We start from the raw sequence: 20,124 nt of genomic DNA on the forward strand, positions 1-20,124 counted from the left end.
ATCGAGAATGGCAACATTGTTGGAAGGAAGGAAGATGAAAAGAGGAGCCAAAGGAGGGACTTAAAGAGGACTAGAAGACTTATGGTAGAATTATGTTAACACAACAAACATATTCCTTTTACAGGAACAGGCAAATAGGAAAATAAAACCCCATGCTTCGGAGCATAAGCCGCCCACTAAATGAGGATGCTAGGAAGAAACTTTTCCTATGAGCAGGTTATTCTGTAATTGTCCATGCTGAAGTTCTTGTACCTTCCTCAGGTACATTTGGTTGTGGCTTCAGCCAGAGACTGGTACTAGACTTGGTTAGCGAGTAAATGCAAAATTTGCTGGTTCTTAGAATGCTTCATTGGAGGTTTGAATTTTTAAATTTAGAAAAAGTTATTTTAAACAGACATCAAAGAAAATGCACTGAAGCAGTGCTGTCAGAAAAAGCACTCATGGTAGACACTGTATAAAGGAATCTTAACTATCAGTGTTAGATTGTATTAAGGGCATGAAGGCATGTGTTCCACTGGAATATAATACCTATTAATTCCGAGTCCACCCAGAGACATTTAGGAATGGGAAATATGGGAGCTGAGCTATGGTATAATTTCCTTTTAAAATGTTATGTTTGTAGTTCTTTATAAGGTTTTAATTTGATTAATATATGTCTATCTAATACTTTTAAAATAGATTGTACAGGTTACAATGTGCATATCTGTATATATGTCCACCCCTCTATCTATCTATATATAATAGTACAACTTTATATGATCCCAGCTTCATGCCAAGTTCTGCAGCTGGGCTGGTGACGATAGACGGGCTGTGGGGGTATAACAATTTCTAGCTGCCTTACATGAGCCCAGCTGACCTTCCAGAAGTGCGCTGTGGCCCCTTGTTATTATTACTGTTCTCTTTCTATTCTAATACCTACACTGGGATCCATTTAATGCTCCCGGCTTAGTTTGTGTAATGGGAGGTGAATTAAAAAAGCTGGTCGCTGGACCTCAGACTGTTTTGAAAGTGTGTCTTTAGGCATTGGCTGATAGTGTGTAGGACAAGGGAGAAGGGTTCCAAAGGACTCATTAAATAAACACTTAGAAAAGGTAATTAAAAACAGTAGAACATTTTTTATAAGTTTTCTCTACTTTTGTTCTTGATTTAATACCATAAACTATTTTCCTATTGGGAGTATATCTAATATAAAATCCCTTTCCCCATCATTGTTTATTTTTAATGGCTTTTCGATCAAATTAAATTCAATGTGCATGTGTCATGCCCTGACAGCCATTACCTGTGCTATGTTGTGCATAGATAGGCTACCAATGGGCATCTTGGGTGGCAAAAAGCATTCTACACTAGTGCACTCCCTGCTATCTCTTAAAGTTGCTCTAGGCCATTTTCTATTCCCTCTCTGTGCGGGACTGATCCCTGCAATTGATTTTCCAGGTAGACCTGGGCAAAGTTTTTCTACCCAAACCCTTTTTTCTTCTCCTTTTTTCTGTGGGGGTGGGGGGCAAAAAAAATGCAGATTTAGTGTCACTGTAATCCAATCTAACACTGAAGGTTAAGATTCCTTTATACAGTGTCTACCATGAGTGCTTTTTCTGACAGTACAGCTCCAGTGAATTTTCTTTGATGTCTGTTTAAAATAACTTTTTCTGAATTTAAAAATTCAAACCTCCAATGAAGCATTCTAAGAACCAGCAAATTTTGCGTTTACTCGCTAACCTATACCCACAACACTGCAATGTTTCTAGTAACAGGGCAAGGAAGCTCTCAGTAAACCTTTTTGAAGTAAATCTCAATTCTAAGCCCACACATCCTGAACAACTATTGATGGTCACAACTGGCCCGAAAGGGAAATACGATTTTATCCTCAGATGTTCAGTCACTGAGTTGGAAGATGTTCACTTCAAAAAGAATGAGCCATTTGCTTCTCCAACCCAGCTGTCATGCTTTACAGGCATCTGGGTTGATTTAAGCCTTCACTTTCACTTGAAACCAAGTTTTCATGCTATTTTGGGAAAATTATTTACATTGAGGACAGTCTAGCTGGCACCATAGAAGGATTTAGACTGCTTCCCTCTGTTGTGGACATAGCAGTGGTGATGCATAGCACCATTTCCCTCTGAAACTGAGCGTTCCTCTCAGCTAGGAACCTCACTACACAGCTCTGGGTGCCTCTGGAGACGTCAGCTGATCCTTTCCAAACAGAGTGTGTTCCTATGAGTAGAGTTGGGTAAAACAATGTCTAAATAAGCCTAACTGCTTGTGGAACATAGCAATTGGAATAATTCTACTATTCAGTAGGGGTGAAATATACCTCTGTGCACAGGGCTTGCACAAGGACCTACGTGTGACAGATCTGGCAATTTTCTGCAAAATCCTTGAAAGAACGTAATGTATTATTAAGTTTATGTATTCCTGTATGTAACCTCTCTAGGAGGGTGATGTGACAGATATTGCAGACCACACAATATCTTTAAGGGTCCATTGTTTTAAATGAATGGTTTATGTATGATTGTGTTCTACTCCGCAGAGGAGAGCTACTATAGTCCTCTGGTGGGTGGTGATTAAGGCCAGGTCTACACTATAGATTTACATCGCTATAACTATGTCACTCAGGGGTGTGAAACATCCACACCCTTGAATGGTGCAGTTATACTGACCTAATCGCAAGTGTAAAACAGCGCTTCTCCCATTGACATAGCTACCGCCTCTCGCGCAGGTGGATTGACTATGCTGATGGGAGAAGTTCTCTGTTGGTGTAGTAACATCTTCACGGAAGAGCTACAGAGGCACAGCTGCACCAGTGCAGCATTTTAACTATAGACCTGCCCTATGGCAAATCAGCCAGGCTGTAACCCCTCCCCTGCAAGAGGTATCACCTCCTGCAGAGGCTCACTTATACTGGTTCAAACTAGAATCTCCAGAGATCAATGGACAAAGAAAGTACTTTTGGATAAATAGCCTTACTTTAAACTGACTCAGGGCTTGCTTTCTGATACAGCAAATGGATGGAACCTTCTGTTCAAGGGGGGCCCAATCCTTGCAGAAGGGTTGGAAGGGTTGACCTACTAGGACTCCATAAGACTGATGGCTGACAGCTGGTAAACTTTTTAGCAGGCATGCAGCAACTTTTATTTGTTTGTATACATTTTCTCTATACTGCTTTTAGCTTAAGAATAAATATGCTTGCTTAGAAGGAGCTGTGTGGTGACTTATCACTGCAGGCAATACACTGGTTATAGCCCGCAAAGAGAAAACAAAGCACAGGCACTGGCCTGTTTAGGCAGTCTGGCTTGAGGGAGATATTGCAGTGTAATCCAGGGAGCTGTGTACCCTTAAACCCTGGTCTGGGGAGCTGTGTATCCTTAAAACCCTGATCTGGGGGGAGAAAGACACAGGTTGTCGCCCAAGAGATGTGACAGCTAACAGCTGGGAGCCTAAAGTGGGTGCCCTAGGTTGACCACAGAGAGGGAATACAGGTGCAGTTACCCTGAAACTGTGACACTATGCACCACTTAATCCCGGTGTTAAATGCCTTATATGGCACCTAATTTCTATAATAGGTCCCTGCACTGGGGCTTGTTCCACCCGATGTGAATTTAAATTCCTTGTAATTTGAACTCTAGTGCTATGTTTTGTACGAGTCTGGACATTATAGTATTAATTTATAATACTAATCACTAGTGCAAGGGTCTCAAAACACTACTGGTTTAAATATAAATGTCTGAGAACAAAGCAGAAGGAACTACAGTAATTCAATGTGCCTTTTTGTTAGGTAAGTGCCTGTTTTTTTAAAACAGTGTAACCTGAATGATGTTCCCCCCCAAAGATATGTATCATTACTTTAAATCTAAGACACTACTTTCCTGGAACTGTCTGGAAAAGTGTGTATAATCAAAACTGCTGTCTTTTACCATAATTCCCAGAACCAAAAATAAGCTCCATTAGCTTTAACAGAGATTTTTGTAGTTATTACAACGAAGAGTTCATTTAAATACACTAATGCCCAGTTTTTATTTTCCCAACAGTATTAAATATCCAGAATTCATCTTACTGCCGTGACAAGCCAAATGTCATGAATATTTTTGTTATAGTGAAAAGGAGAGAGAAAACATGCCAAAATAGAGAGTATCAACTAAAATGACGATATTTTACATTACAAACACCTGTATATTCTTTCCATTTCCATTTAGGTCACCCCTGGTTCCATTACATTGTAAAGTAAATATCAAATATCAAATCAGAAGTTTGGATGGTCCACTCTCTGGGCCCAGACAGACATCTTTGAGGGCTGTATTACTCAGTCACTGGATCACTCTTCTAATGTTTAATGAGGAACTTTCCCACACTCATATCCACAACCGTCAACAGACTGGCTCACAATCACACCTTCTCTATGCATCATCCACACAGCTCAATATGGCATACAGATGGTCTGAGAATGATGATGCAGAGAATGACGATGAACAGGCGGAAAAATCCAGAATGTCTTAAATAACTGTATTTCTTGCTTTGGCGTTTTCATGTTCTTTTGGGATAATCAGTTATACTGAGGACAGTCTAGCTGGTAGCGTAGAAGAATTCAGAATGCTTCCCTCTGATGTGGGCATAGCAGTGGTGACCCATAGCACCACTTCCCTCTGCAACTAAGCTTTCCTCTCAACTAGGGACCACACTACAGCTCTGCGTGCCTCTGGAGACGTCAGCTGGTACAGAATGCAGCAACCCCCTTTCCAAATGGAGTGTGTTCCTATGAGCAGATTTGGGTAAAAAATTTTGGCCAAAACATTTTTTTTATTGCAAAATACAAATTCAGGTCAACTGAAAAAATTGGAGAAGTAGATTTTAGCAAATTGTTTCAGTTGAATGGAAAAAAGATTTTTTTTCCGGGTGGTTAGGACATCACCTAGAGGGGAGTGTGTGTGGGGGCACAGCATGCTGGTTCCAGACCCTGCTTTGATGATTTTAAAATAATAATACTGTATAATAGTAATAATAACAACTGTCACTTGGATTCAAGTAGGACTCCGACTGGAAATCAGTTTCCACATGTAGGGCTCAGGAAACGTGCCAGGGCACGTTGGTGTCTATGTTCCCTCCTACTGTTTGCCGAGGTGGTGCAACAATTTTCTGTTGCACGTTCTGCTTCCTTCGTAGAAGAGTGCCAAGCTCGCTTGTCATGGGCCGTATCCTCCCAGGTCATTAAGACCAGCCCGCACACCATATGTGCTGCTTCATGCAATCCTTGTAACGGAGTTTGGGACAGCCAATCTTCCTATTGCCTTTTTAAAATTCACTGTACAGAATTATCTTCGGCAGTCGATTGTTATCCATACGTAGGAGGTGGCTGACCCAGGTCATTTGCCTCGGCACCAGCATGGCTTCCAGGCTTAGTACGGCTGCCAGCCATAGGACTTCATTGTTTGTGATTATGTCAGACCATTTGATTCCCCTTATGCTGCTTAGGTGGCATTGTTGCAGGCCATTAAGTTTTTGGATATGGCGACAATAAAGGGGGAAGTCTCTAACGAGTGTAGAAGACAAGGGAGCACAATGGCTCTGTAAATTTGGCTTTTTGTGGACACTTTGACGCCGAGCCCTGTCCAAAGTCTCCATGAATATTTAATTATTTATACGAAGTGGACCAGTTTTAACAACAGAGATGGAGAGAGACTCACCACAGAATAACTTAGAGCCCAGTGGCTAAGGTGCTCTCCTGAAATGGGGGAGACCTAGGTTCAAATCTGTGCTTCAGAACAGAGATTTAATCCTGGGTCTCCCAAATCCTAGGGGAGTGCCCTAACCACTAAGCCATTGGGTATAAAAGCAGTAGTGGCAGCACCACCACCATTTTGTTACTTTCGCCCTTCATCACTTTCATTTTTATTAAAAACAGTTAAAAATGACAAACAAAATTTTTCCAAATTTTTCAGTTCATTCAAAATTCTGAAAATATTCAGTTTCAGTTTGACTCAGAATTTTTTTGTCAATTTTTCAGAATTGCCAGGGTACTGAAAAATCAGTTATTCACACAGCTCTAACTATGAACACAATGGACCCAATCTAATACCCACTGAATTCAGCGGAAAGACTCCTGTGGTCCTCAGTAGACATTGGATAAATCTTAGTCTTAGCCACGTAATAACTGATCAGTTATGGATGCAATAGCAATCATCTTTAAAGCCCTAGGTTGCTGGGACCAAAAAAACATCTCCCTTCTGATATTCCACTGGGACGTCTCTTTTATTAGTGCCTTGACCTCATCTTTACAGGGTCAGTGACAGAATATTCTCAGTTGCAGACCCCCATCTTTTTCCCCAGGATTGTTTGCTACTGTTATAATATGGTAGGTTTAGATTAATTTTTTCAGACAGGCTGTTCTGAGCAGTACCTATCTGTTTTGCACACATACAGGTAAGCAGAATGCTTCATGCAGTGCTTCCCAAATTACTAAAATCCCTGACCAGGAAATAAGTTACTGTACAGTAGGCAGTGTGACTAGGATATGATTTATAACGGACAGGAAGTATCTAGCAATTAGATATCTCTTTGAAGGAATATTACCATTTTCTTTTTTAATTTGTATTTATTTCTTAAAACTAATTATTTTTTAAAAAATAGTATTGATGTGACATGATAAATTGTACTCTGCTTAGATTAAAACTAGAAATCCTGACATATAACCTGGGCAATGTATAAATTTGTTCTAACATTGTGCCAGAAAGATGCTATATAAAATTTAAAATTAAGAAAGAATATCGTTTTTATTTTAAAAATGTCTACATCCAAGATGTTACCAAAGTTTACTTTCCTGTATTGCCACTGTAAACACATATCATCAGTAGATCAGTATCTACAAAGATAAATAAAAGATAGAAAACCTATTTCTACATAAGATAAATTTCTCATGTTTCATGAAGGGAGTTAGCTAAAAAAGACAAACAAAATAAACGGATACAAATAACAGCCTTTAAACATACATTGCTAACACTGTTCCCAAGGTGAGTTCTAGTCTAATCAAGAGGTTGCCGGATTTTTTAAAATAAACTGACAATATGTTAACATTACGGCTTACACTCCTGAAGCAATATTAATATTGTTAGGTATCCTGACATGCTTGTAACAAAAGGTTTAATCATCTAAAGGTTCCCAGACACACCAACCAAAGACAAGGATTTCGTTATCTAAAACTAAGGCATTACACTAGAGACATATCCAATTTTAAGTTTAAAAAGCAATCTTCTCCCTTCTTCACTAAAAGGTCACTGTACTGCAATATGACATATTAAGCAATTGTGAAATGAAGCCTTTCAGAACCTGGTTGCAACTTTGGAATGTGACCATTGTTGTGCAATGGAGTTTGTCACCATCATATGAAAAAGCCATTGGGAAATAAATCTCTTGTTTACCTGCTAGCCACTGATAAAAATCAACTGATTCGCATTCAAATCACTATAGTAGATTTCTAAACTAAAGAACTATGCTTGAACTGATGACATATCATTAATTTTCCTTAAAATATTCTCTTTAAGCAATTTCATAATAACCCTTAAACATCCTACATCGATCACATTTTCTATTTTTGACCTTTGTTCATGATCACAAAGAATCTTAACATATTTACAGGTTCTTTGTTTCTTAAGAGTTGTCAATTTTTGCTGCTTATTTTCCACCTGAAAGTACAGTAATGATGCTGTTTTGAATATCAGATGTAATGTTAATTATATTCATGTATCACACAGAGGCTTAACTTGAAATCAGCAAGAAGCAACAGAAACAAATTAATGTATATAAGCACAGGAAAGAGCACATTGTCTCAAACACTGAAAAATGTAATTAGAACAAACATTCAGTCCCTGGAATCCTGAGAAATGAGCTATGGACTTACCCTGTTATTCTGTGAGTGACATTACAACACTATAGCCAAGATTTTCAACAACGGGAACCAAGATTTAGGCTCCTAAGTCCGTATTTAGGTACTAAAAATAAGCGTCCACCCAATAGTCATCGATAACAATTCTTTAAAAGCCAGGCCTTGTATTTAGGTACCTCTCCATTAGTGCCTAAGGCCTGGCCTACACTACGAATTTACAGCAGTATAGCTACATCTCTCAGAGGTAGAAAAAATCCACATCCGAAAGACATAGTTTTACCTACCTAACTCCAGGTGTAGATAGCGCTGGGTCGACAGATGAATTCTTCCATTGACCTAGCTACTGCCTCTTGGGGAGGTGGATTACTATGCTGATGGGAGAATACCTCCTGTCAGTGTAGGCAGCGTCTACACTGAAGCACTACACCAGCGCAGCTGTGCCGCAGCAGCAGCATTTTAAGTGTAGATAAGCCCAAACTATAGGATGAAAATCTCCACCCTTGAAAGAGCTCTTCCATTTGAAATCTCTTCTTTTCACTCCTTTTTAACTTCCTCAATATCAGCAGGTAGAGAATCAGCTACCTATACTTGAGAGCACACATTTTTCAAAATAGCCGCATTCTCACAGCTCATTTGCCAAAAACACCCAAGGTTTCTATCTAGTAGCTTAAAATGTACACTCAATAGCACATTTTTTCCAATACTCTTGTGATCAAGTTATATAAAAGCTGCAAATTTCTTCCTCTCAAAGGGGAAGGACTTCACAATATGGTAGGTCTTTTCCATCTCTAATTTTTATGACCAGTCTCTGAGAAATATCTGTCCCAGATGGATTTCGCTGCCAAGTCTTTCCTTACAAAGAGGCCTCTGACTAAAAATATAAAAGGCCTTCCACAGATTAGAGGGTACCAGCATACAAGAAGGAGGGCAACCTGATAAGGTAACAGGGTGGCTTAGCTCCTGAACAGAAAAAGGAAACTGGCAACCACCCAGGAACCAGCAACTTAGACATGTTCTCTCCTTATTTTCAGTGTCTCAAGGTAGGGAAAGTGATCAACATTCATTCCAACAATTAGGCTACTGGATGCTGTAAATCTTTGCTCATGTAAGCAGTACCACTGACTTCAAGCAAACCCTAATGAACATGGACTACTTGTGTGATTAAAGGCTTGCAGGTTCAAGTCTTTAATCAGCAAGAAGGTACCATAAGTCCACCAATGTGCCACAACTCTGACTTTATTGGTTCTTATTTTGCAAAACATTGGTCTGATTTATACTACTACTTCGAACACTGTATATGTGGCTTTCCTGCTTTGCCTTATGTGTTTGTCTTTCCTTCACAAGTTGATACTATAAAAAAAGACAACCACATCTGGATTCAAGACTGGTCAAGTAAACGAAGGGACTGATTTTATAATGTTTTGATTGGGAAAGGTTTCCATTTGTAATGTTAAAATATACATGTACCTGTGAGTGCTGGTTTATGTTCAACAATGTATTCCTTAAGTATTTATGGAAAAGCTTTGTCACTGGTTCACATTTAGTGCCAGACTGCGTAGCTTGTGTTTAGCTGCAGAGGAACAGAGAGTTGAACACAAAGCTTTTAGTGCCTCTGAACAAGGGGCGTACACCAGAGTCCCTGCTCATCCTGTGATCTGATGTGCTGACTCCCTGATCCTGTTCCCACTCCTTACTGTGTGTGGAAGCAATTCACTCCAACTGAATGTACCACGTGTATGGAGAGACCATTTTTCAGGAAGGCTCAATCCTTCTGGGGATCCTCTCAGAGCTGCAAGGCTTTGCACTGCCTCCTACATATAGCTGTGTCTTAAAAGCCACAATCTCATTCTTAATATGAATTAGCACATTTCTGTATTCTGCATGAGTCTGGAGGTGTGGCTGAGGTACAGTATATACGTTAACTTTGAAAAGGTTGTTAAAGGGCATGCAACGTGAGTAACTACCAAAACTTCAGTGGTCACCATTTTGCCATTGGATTAGTTAACATTTGCAGAAGAAACAGTGCCCACTCCACACTACTTGAGACAGCACAATTGTTTCTTATTTTAGAGATAGGGAAATACTGTGGACTGCTATAGCTAATCATGGCCTTGGCAACAGGCTTTGTACGGATTTCAGTAAATCCACTGGACCACCATTTGTAAAGTTATACTACAAGGTAAGGATAATGAAGTCCTGGAATATGTTAACAAGGCAGGTTGTGGAATCATCATTATTGGAGATTACTAAGAACAACTTGGACAAACACCTGTCAGAGGTCATCTAGGTATACTTGGTCCTGCCTCATTTTAGAGGGATGAAGTCTCGAGGTCCCGCCCTACATTTCTCTGATAAGTTTTAAGCAAGTTTACTGAGACTCTCCAGCACTGTTATGTGAGGCCAGTATTTATAACGTAGTATTTTTATGCTAAATCTATTGCATAACAACAAATTTTTATCAAGACACTGGTTATGATGTCACTGTTAAGTTTTAAAGGCCTTTTCTATCTCCGTCTTCTGATTCGTTATGAGAGATTTCTAAGGTAAATACTTTCAACAGAAATCATGGTCAGTGCAGTTAGGGCGATGCAGTGTCTGTTTAGACACTGGGATACCTAGATCAGCTGTTGGCTGAAAGCTGGGCAGCTAAAGCACAGTTGCCACCGGCTCCACGCTCCCAAGCGTCCTGAGTCTGCTCACCTCCCTGCTCCCTACTCAGGGAGTTGAGAAGCCTGGGCAGCTGCCCCCATTCCCAAGGGAAATAAGGAGGCAAGAAGCCAGGGCAGCTGCCCTCACTCCCAACTGGGAGGAGGGAGCCGAAAGCCCAGAGGGGAGCTGGGCTCCCAGCAGGGAGCTGCATGGAGCTGAGAGCCCTGGCTCTCAGCCCCCAACATTGCCCCTTTCAGTGGGTGGAAGCGCTCCTGGTGATGACACGCACCACTGACAGGAGGAGGATAATGCGGACATCAATCACTGTGGTGGCTGTAAGTCCACCTAACATAGGTCGATTAAGTCTGTAGTGTAGACATGCCCTTACTTTTGTATCCTGATAGGACTTTATTTCTATTTTAACATGGTTTCTGGTGTCTACTTTAAAAAGTTGCAAAGGATTATGTGTCAATGACAAAAAGTGATTTTTCCATGAGGGAATTCCCACCCACCAAAAAAAAAAAGAAAAAAAGTAATGATTTTAAAAACTTGCTTAGTGAAAATTATCAATTAGTTCGACATTTTATTATCCATTTCCATGAGAAATGCCCTTTAAAGCACCTAAATCTGGTGTAACTGAGAGCAGAATTTGGCCCTTCCAGTATATTTCAGGATATCGTGTCATCGTTGCCTCAGCAAAGTTTTTTTTTGCTTTCAGCCAGCAATCACCACCCCATCCATCTGACTGACATCAGCTGATCGTTTGTAGGCTTTCCCACAGTTAGCGAGCAAGCTATTCACTTTCCTGCTGTCAGATACCAACTGTCCCACTTAGGGTGTGCCTATGAAATACAGAGGCCAATAGGAATACTGTTGACTGATTCTGTCAGCCTCTTAGAGTTGACAAACTTCCCATTATAAAACCTTTGCCAGCAAAAGAAAAGAGGTTTTTAAGTGACACAGCTACTCAGTCTCAAAACAAAATATTCTCAAAAAAAAAGCATAGTTTGGACAGTACCTTCAACAGAGGTTAAAATGTTGAAAGTATATGTTACACATAACCTGAGCAAAGAGATATTAACTTTTAACATACATGCAATCATTTTGTTCTTGTAGCTAAAGGATAATTCTCAGAATCCAACTTTTCGAGAATCGCCAAGAAAAATACTCTTTTGTTTCCCCATCTTCTGATTCATTTGACTTTGAAAGGAAAACAAACACATTTCTGTGTTTAATATTGTTGCACAAGAGAATTCAAAAGAATGAAATGTGTTCAGAGTTCCTAGAAAAAAAATGTAGCAATACAGGCTGCCAACTTGTTCAATGTCAAGCTCTAGGCAATATAGCAGGGCTCGCAGTAAATGACTCATAGTGAGTCACGCTTAAGCTATTTTTGCTTTTAAAGTACTGCCAGGCACTGTGTTAATATTCAACCCAGAGTAAATTTAGCAACGCAACAAAACAAGTGTTTCCATGGTTGCTCCTTCACAATGTTTATGGTATATATGCAGCCATTAGGCACAAGAATTAAGCCAAATAAATGATATGGAAAAGCTCCTCTTTCATTTACAACTGACGTTTGAAACACTGGGTGTCATGACTCCCTCAGCTACTAGTTTTTCCATCTCTAGCAAAATGTAAAGTAATAGCCAGCATACCACAAACAGTACTTTTTACAGCACCATGAAAATACTGTTAGTATTGTATAACTACTACTTTCCTCTAGATCGTTGCTTTTCCTACATGTTATAATCAGACCTGCCTAGCTTACTGTCACATCAATGATTCTGCACCAAAAAGCAAGTGAAATCAATAAAAAAATATTCAGACCCAGACAACTGTATTATGTATTTGCCTACAATAATACCATCTTCTATGGCATAAGGTTTCCCTAAGGAGGAGCTACCAGAGAGAAAGCTGAAGAGAAGATTAGGAGGCAGGCTGGCCATCTGAAAAGGAAAAGCAGCTGTAGAAAGACCAGGAAGGATGCTGATTCAGAGTGGGGAGCAGGTGGGTAAAATGAGGGAAGTGGTAAAGAGAGTGCGCAGGGTCTGGAAAATGTCTTCATAAACCACGGCCCAGATACTACACTTATGAAGGTGAGTAACTTCAGTAGGACTACTCACATGCATGACATTACTCAGTCAGTGTTTGCAGGATCTGAGCCCAGCTGTATTGGACTTATATAGAATCATAGAATCTCAGGGTTCAAAGGGACCTTAGGAGGTCATCTAGTCCAACCCCCTGCTCAAAGCAGGACCAATCCCCAATTTTTGCCCCAGATCCCTAAATGGCCCCCTCAAGGATTGAACTCACAACCCTGGGGTTAGCAGGCCAATGCTCAAACCACTGAGCTATCCTACATGATATGGTCTATCCCCGTCATAGAACATATCATGCTAAAAGCTTGTTGCGGGCGGGGGAAGGTTTTATCTAAGTTGCAGGGATAAGCAAGAACTGTAGCGATGGGCGCTACAGAAAACCGTAAGGTAGGCGGATAGTTTACTTTGCCTACAGTAATAATGGAGTTGCTGAACAATTACCTAGATTGTGTCTTGAAAAACATTCTTGTTTTGCCTTTTAATACAGTTCTTTATTCATTAGACTTCAGCTATAGCAATTATTATTTGATGGGTTGAGTCTGATAAAACAATCAGGCTGGCAATGGTCTTCCCTCAGTGAAAAGCCCCTCTTTCTGTTCCTGAAGCCTGGCACGCATATGGTATGCTGGCACACGGGGAATTCTTTTCCTAGTTTCTTGTTTGATTTAAATCAGTCAAAAAATTCACTTTGTACCAGAACTTGGCATATAGGGTCTGATCACAAGCCTACTGAAGTCAATGGAAAGACTCCCATTGACTTCAGTGTGTTTTGGATTAGGTCCATAAAGCCTCAGATTGTGCGTTTGGGGAAGGAGGAGCATATTTAATCATATATTAAGAGAAAAAAAGTAACCAAATTATAGCAAAGAAAAATAACTTCACTGATCTTAGATGCATTTCACCCTTGATAAAATATTAAGTTGGAAAGAACGCATTCTTTACTATAATTTACTCATTTCTGACACTTTCAAGAGGGAAATGAAACCACTGAAATATTAAAATCTGTGTTAAATGGCCAATGCAAATGCAGGGTAACTATTTCTCATAAGGAATTAAAGGATGTTTATTAAGCTTACTGTGTGTTCTAAATATAGTGGGCCAGATCTTTAGCTGGTGTAAATCAGTGACATTCTGGTGACTTCAGTGGAACTACACCCATTTACACTAGCTGAGCATTGGGCCCAATGTGCATTGGCTGAACAGCTTGGAATTGTTCTGAAAGATACACTGTGGTCTATAAGGAAGATAATATGTTTAATGTACTGTAAATATATAAATATTTTCCTTTCAGTAAACTCAGTTTCTGTGAAATTGCCACAGGGAGTGCTGCTGACTCATGCTGATGGATCATCGTTTGGTCTGCTTGGCCTTAGGCCTGGGCTACACTTGGGCGGGGGTTCGAACCAAGATATTCGCGTAGCTGAAGTTGAAGTATCTTACTTTGACTTACCTGGCCGTCCTCATGGCGATGAGTCAACCACGGAGGCTCCCCCGTCAACTCTGCTTACTCCTCCTGCCAAGGTGGAGTACAGGCGGCAGTTCGGGGATCGATTTATCGCATCTAGACGAGTCGCGATAAATCAATCCCCAATAAATCGATCACTACCCGCCAACCCACTCAGCACAAATGCTTGGCTGCAATGGAGCTCCTGCATCTTCTTCACACTCCCTTGCCATATTGGCGGCATAGAGCCCAAAACATAAGGTGTCAAAGTGATCACACAGCCGTAAGAGGGCTAAAAAGAAAGCCAAGACCCCGTTGGGAAGAGAGGCATCTTTCCAAGCAGCCAAATAAAATACAGTTCATTAACCTTACAGCTGCATGGATGTTTTCTTGATTTTCCACCATCATCATCAATTTCTTTAGTCCTTTATTTGAACTGCTAAGAAATGCACATCTAAACTGAATAAAACATGACTGAGGTACTGTGTCCCTATTCTTCTCTGGTCCATTCTCTCCTTACAATTTGTCACCCGTGTACATTTCATCATGTCTAAAATTTAGACAGTAAGCTCTTTAGGTAGGAAATGCATCATTCTAAATTTGCTGTGAAGCCTCTACCACACTTCTGAGTGCTACAAAATAATTAATACTAAACTGGTTATTTCTTTCTATCAGTCACTCACTTCTCTTCTTCTCTCATTTTCTCTCCCTTCTGCTATTTTCTCTTTTTTTTTACCTCCATGCATCTCAACCTCTCTCTGCCTCTGCTATCATCAAGGCCCCCATTTCTCCTTCTCTCTGCCTTTGAGAATGGAATACAAAATTATACTGATTAGGCAGAAAGGGCCAAAATATTTTCTTCAACCACTTAGAATTTAATCAAAAAGAAAATGTTTAATTTTCCAGAAAAAGAGTAAAAAAACCCAAACACCTCAAGAGTGAACAGAAAATCTTTTTGATGTAGTTTGTCATGCTTTTGAGGACCAGAAATCACATGTTCCTTGTGCTTTATGTGAAACATGATATTACCCAAATGGTCAGTCTTTGCAATCTCCTAAAGTTTTCAGAAATTTAGATGTAAACTGCAGTGATCATTTATATGTATATTACTTATCTGAAATTTATAAGACATGATGTGATTTTGTGTAATTCTGTGAATTGTTTACATGGATTACTGTGTCATCAAGAAATATGGGAACAGACTGAAATGATGAGCAAAAATATTGTTTAATGCCGTGATGGCCACCAGCAGTTACCTAACTTCTAAAGAAAAGCTAAGGCCAACAGAGGACAGAAAAGCTTCCAAGAAATTCATAAATAAGACATTTTTACTGTATACTGAAGGCTGAACCATTTATTCTCAGTACAAAACACCTACTCACTCAAATGCTTTTTTTCCTCTTCATATGTATTCAGTGCCAGTCTGACAACCCTGAGACTGAAGTTTTCTGTTAATCCACCAAGTATGTAGTGTATGAGTAAACTCACTGCTGCTTGTTTTCCTGAGATATCCTGCCAATGTACTTCAGCTGTGACCTGGAAGGACGACCTCAGAGGGTGGCAGGAGAGTTCAGAGTCCATAGTTCATTCTGTCTTTGGCCTTTCAGCTGAGATTGCCAACTATGACGGTAATTTTGTGATTCAGGCATCTATCTTAGATACCTCCGTGGCCCTCGTTAGTGTAGTATCTGAGCATCTCATAATCTTTAATGTGTTTACCCTAACAACAACAACCCTGTGAGGTAAGAAGTACTATTATCCCCATTTTACAGATGGGGAACTGAGGCACTGAAAGACTAAATGACTTACCCAAAGTCATACAGGAGGTCTGTGGCAGAGCAAGCAATTGAACTTGGGTGTCTCAGGTCCCAGGCTAGCTCTCTAACCACTAGACCATTCTTTTTCTCTTTGATATATTATGATGACCTGCCACTAGGAATTTTACTGAGACCAAAACCTCAGGTCATGTTCAGCACTGACTGTCATAGCAGTATCCATTCTAAGCCCTTTTTTAATCACTTATAACTTTCACCTTTTGAGCTGAAACTTCCCATAATTGTTCTCCATGTAATTAATTAAAATTATACTTTCCCCATTATAATTATAAGAATGAAAATATTTTTTTAAAAAGATTGCAACCTTCTTTTTGAACTGCTTTAATGCCAAGATGGCTGAGAATAAAGAGAAGAGAAATAAGCACAGATCTGGAAGTTAAGAACTGCCAAAATGCAATCCCAGGTCTGCCAGTGAGTTGTATGGTTTTGGGCAACTGGCTTCACCCATGTGCCTCAAGTCTCTCATCGGCTAAATTGAGACAATAATAGTTATCTACCTACCCCACTAGAGTGTTGTGAGGATTATTTAGATGATACTTATCAATCTGCAGTATATTGTGTTAGTGCTTGTTTCCTTATCATATCAGAGGCAAATCCATTTACTTCCTGTTTTATTAATCTAAAGGGAGTTCCTTACATAGCATTTTTTTACTATCCAAAATTGAACTTAAAAGAAAAAATTCTAAATTACAAATCCTGCTAAATGCATGATTTGGAAATAAAAACATCAGACAACTTGATTCCTTGGCATCCTTATTTGAACAGCTACAATTAAAACTGTATCTTTTGAAAATACCTCCTTGTTTATATTGGCCATGAATCTATCTTAGCAAAATATCAACTCTGCTATCAACTCTTTCCTTCCAAAGCTTCCGAAGCAGATTTCTGCCTGTGGAGGGAGGGCAGGGAGGTTCATTACAAATGCTATGTTGCTACATTCCAAACTATATCCTATTGCTTATTTTGCTCGGAGAAACGAATGCCAAAACCAATAGTGCATCTAAAAATGATGTGTTACCCTATCAGCAACATTTTATCTCTCCCATCCTTCCAAATGCACTCCTTAAATTGGCTGGCAGACCCCAGCACTGGCAGCAGTATTTTGTCATTCACTTCAGTCTTAATGTTTTCTACAAAATGAGTACGGAAGTTTTGTTTTTGTTTTGTGCGTGCGTGAAATGTAGTGGCTAGAATTCCAAAGTGCATGCTATCAGCTACTATAAACACCTATGAAACTTGGCATCTTTTGAACATTAAATGGGATACTAAATAACCTTAGAACGATAAAAGTTAATAACATGAGTAACATAGGTCACAGAGGTACAGATTGTACCTCCTGATTATCCCTTCTAGGAACGATCAGCATTAAATTAACACTCTCAATTAAATAAGGTCTTCATTTTTATCTTCCTTAAAGGCAGGTAAAATCTCATATAGCATTTCAGAGGGTGCCTTTGATATACACTGGCATCAAATGAAAAGGCTACTTTAGTGCAATATTATACAGTAGTTGAGATTTTAACAACATACAAGAGACACAAAATGCAAAGTTATGATTCCAAAGTAACCATGACTTAGTCCCCTTGGGGTCAATCCTGCAAGGGGCTGAGCTCTCATCACAAGCAAGCAAAACATTTAAGCACATGCGTAATCCCATTTATTTCAAGGTGTCTACTCGTGTGCTTAAAGTTAAGCATGTGCTTAAGTATTTCATTGAATCAGGGACAGATCATTCACTCAGCACTTTGAGGAATCGAGACCTGTATGCATTATAGTGGGAGTCATATCTATAGTTAAGGCTGTAGAGCAGTTTCCTTTCTAACCCCATTTGCAGTCATTTAGAACCTCCTGAAATTTCCACACTTTATTACATTTTCCACAATTCATCTGTGTCCAAAAGTGATTTCTTTTAAACATTTGAACACTGACAACTCAGCCATTTTTGAGAGGGGGAAATGGTAAAAAATGTAATTTTGCCATAATAAAAGAAATAATTGCACTTTCTTTTTAAACTGCTCGACAACCTAAGCAGCTAAGAGTAGAAAGATGAAATAGTCTTCAGTGATGGAAGTGCTTAGCAGTGCTCCAGTTATAATTGGTTTGGATTTAACTTCAGGTGCATTTTTCAAAAGTGCCTAAGTGACCTAGGAGACTAAGTCATGATTGTGTGACTTAAGAATCTAAGGGACCTGAGGAAGAGCTCTGTGTAGCTCAAAAGTTTGTTCCTTAAAGCAACAGAAGGTGGTACATATCTACCTTTGTCTCTCTTAAGAATCTAAGTCAATTTTGAAAAAGGGATTTAGGCATCTTTGAAAATCACTCGTCATGCATGCACAGTATATTTTGCAGCGTTTTTCACTAAGCTTATGCAACGTGCAGCTAAGGAATGCATCATTGTGCACCTGGTCATGCATGCCTAACTTAGCTGCACAGTGCTGAACAAGGGGTTGAGGGAGAGTACCTGCAGTCTGAAAGATATGCAGTAAGGAATCCTGCTTTGAGGCACCCTATCACCTCTGCTGCTGTGGAGGGTTTATTGCTCTTTACCCATCTGACAAGCTCCAAAGATTCACAGGAAAGGGTCTCTTTCTTGCAGAATTTTCTGAAGTGCATGGTACCTCATGGTCCAGTGGTGCCTAGCCAAATAGTTCTGGAGTTTTTGAAAACCTAACAGAAATTATCTCCTTTTTATACTTTTCTTGCTTTCTTCTTTCTTTCTTTTTTATAATCCAGGAAATTCCATACCAAAAGCTTTATTGAAAGTGTTGAACAAGTTGCATGGCTAAGCAATCAGCAGTGAAGCTGCAGTTCAGGATGTATGTACAACCTTAACACTACCCTTTTGCAAATGCAAAGTCATTTGTAGTCATTTATATTACAAGTACATGTTAAAGAATACTTACACATTGTACTACAGATTCAATATCAGATCATACCTTAGAACAAGAGAGAATTCACCAGATCTTCTAATTTGTTGCTAAATTAACCATAAGAACATAAGAGAATAAGAATGGCCATGCTGGGTCAGACCAAAGGTCCATCTAGCCCAGTATCCTGTCTTCCGACAGTGGCCAATGCCAGGTACCCAAGAGGGAATGAACAGACAGGTAATCATCAAGTGATCCATTCCCTGTTGCTCATTCCCAGCTTCTGGCAAACAGAGGCTAGAGACACCATCCCTGCCCATCCTGGCTAATAGCCATTGATGGACCGATCCTCAATGAATTTATCTAGTTCTTTTTTGACCCGTTATAGTCTTGGCCTTCACAACATCCTCTGGCAAAGAGTTCCACAGGTTGAATGTGCGTTGTGTGAAGAAATACCTCTCTCCATTCTGAAAACTGACTATTTATTCCTACCCTTTGTTTCCGATCTTTTAACTACCTTAGAGGACCTTCCCTCTTATCCCATGACAGCTTACTTTGCTTAAGAGCCTTTGGTGAGGGACCTTGGCAAAGGCTTTCTGAAAATCTAAGTACACTCTATTCACTGGATCCCCCATGTTCACATGCTTGTTGACCCCCCCAAATAATTCTAACAACAATACTTAGTATGTCCACGGTGCTCAATACGCCTGATCTAACGCCCTATTGAAACCAATGGGAGTGTTGCCACTTACCTCAGTGATTTTTGAATTAGGCCCCAAATCAGCAACAGAGCTGGGATTGTAACTCAGAACTTCTTGACTCCCATCCCTGTGCTCATTCCTTCTCTAGACACACTGGCTTAGGTCCCAGTGCACAGGTACCTGCACTTAGGTAGATTCTGACACTATTCTATAGGTCCAATCTTACATTTTAGAATACTATTAATATTTACGGATTATAGTCCAGTTGTGCCCAGAGGCTCCTATCAGGATCAAGACCTGATTGTGCTAGGTACTGTACAAACACATAGGCAAACACAGTCTCTGCCCCAAAGAGTTTACATTCTTAGCCTCTGAGCCTACAAAAATCTAGACATGTGACTAACTTTAAGCACACGAGTAGTCTCAATGAATTCAACTCATGTGCTTGCAGATTCAGGATTTTTTTTTGGGCGGGAGGGACGGGGTTAAGACAAGTGACATGTGAAGGTAACAAACAATAGGAGAGAAGGAGGGTGAAGGACAAGAGTATCAGCAATAAGATCGCATGGCTACACGATTAGCTAGTGCACAGTTTGATGGTTCCAAATCATTATTCAATTAAATTATAGAAATTCTATATATCAATTGAATATGAA

The 20,124-nt window shown here is 39.8% G+C and overlaps 1 protein-coding gene and 1 long non-coding RNA gene across 2 annotated transcripts in view; one reads left to right on the forward strand and one right to left on the reverse strand.

The window, feature by feature from the left end:
- Window positions 1-12,672, forward strand: part of LOC122464393 — a 59,318-nt gene extending 46,646 nt beyond the window's left edge. Inside the window, exon 3 of the long non-coding RNA XR_006288356.1 lies at window positions 12,405-12,672. This is a non-coding gene — a long non-coding RNA (uncharacterized LOC122464393). The remainder of the gene's footprint in view (window positions 1-12,404) is intronic.
- Window positions 1-20,124, reverse strand: part of NSMCE2 (NSE2 (MMS21) homolog, SMC5-SMC6 complex SUMO ligase) — a 176,258-nt gene that overhangs the window by 62,826 nt on the left and 93,308 nt on the right. The gene's annotated exons all lie outside the window — the stretch shown is intronic.

This window comes from Chelonia mydas, chromosome 2 (genome assembly GCF_015237465.2).
Source record: "Chelonia mydas isolate rCheMyd1 chromosome 2, rCheMyd1.pri.v2, whole genome shotgun sequence".
In the NCBI taxonomy this organism is placed as follows: domain Eukaryota; kingdom Metazoa; phylum Chordata; order Testudines; family Cheloniidae; genus Chelonia; species Chelonia mydas.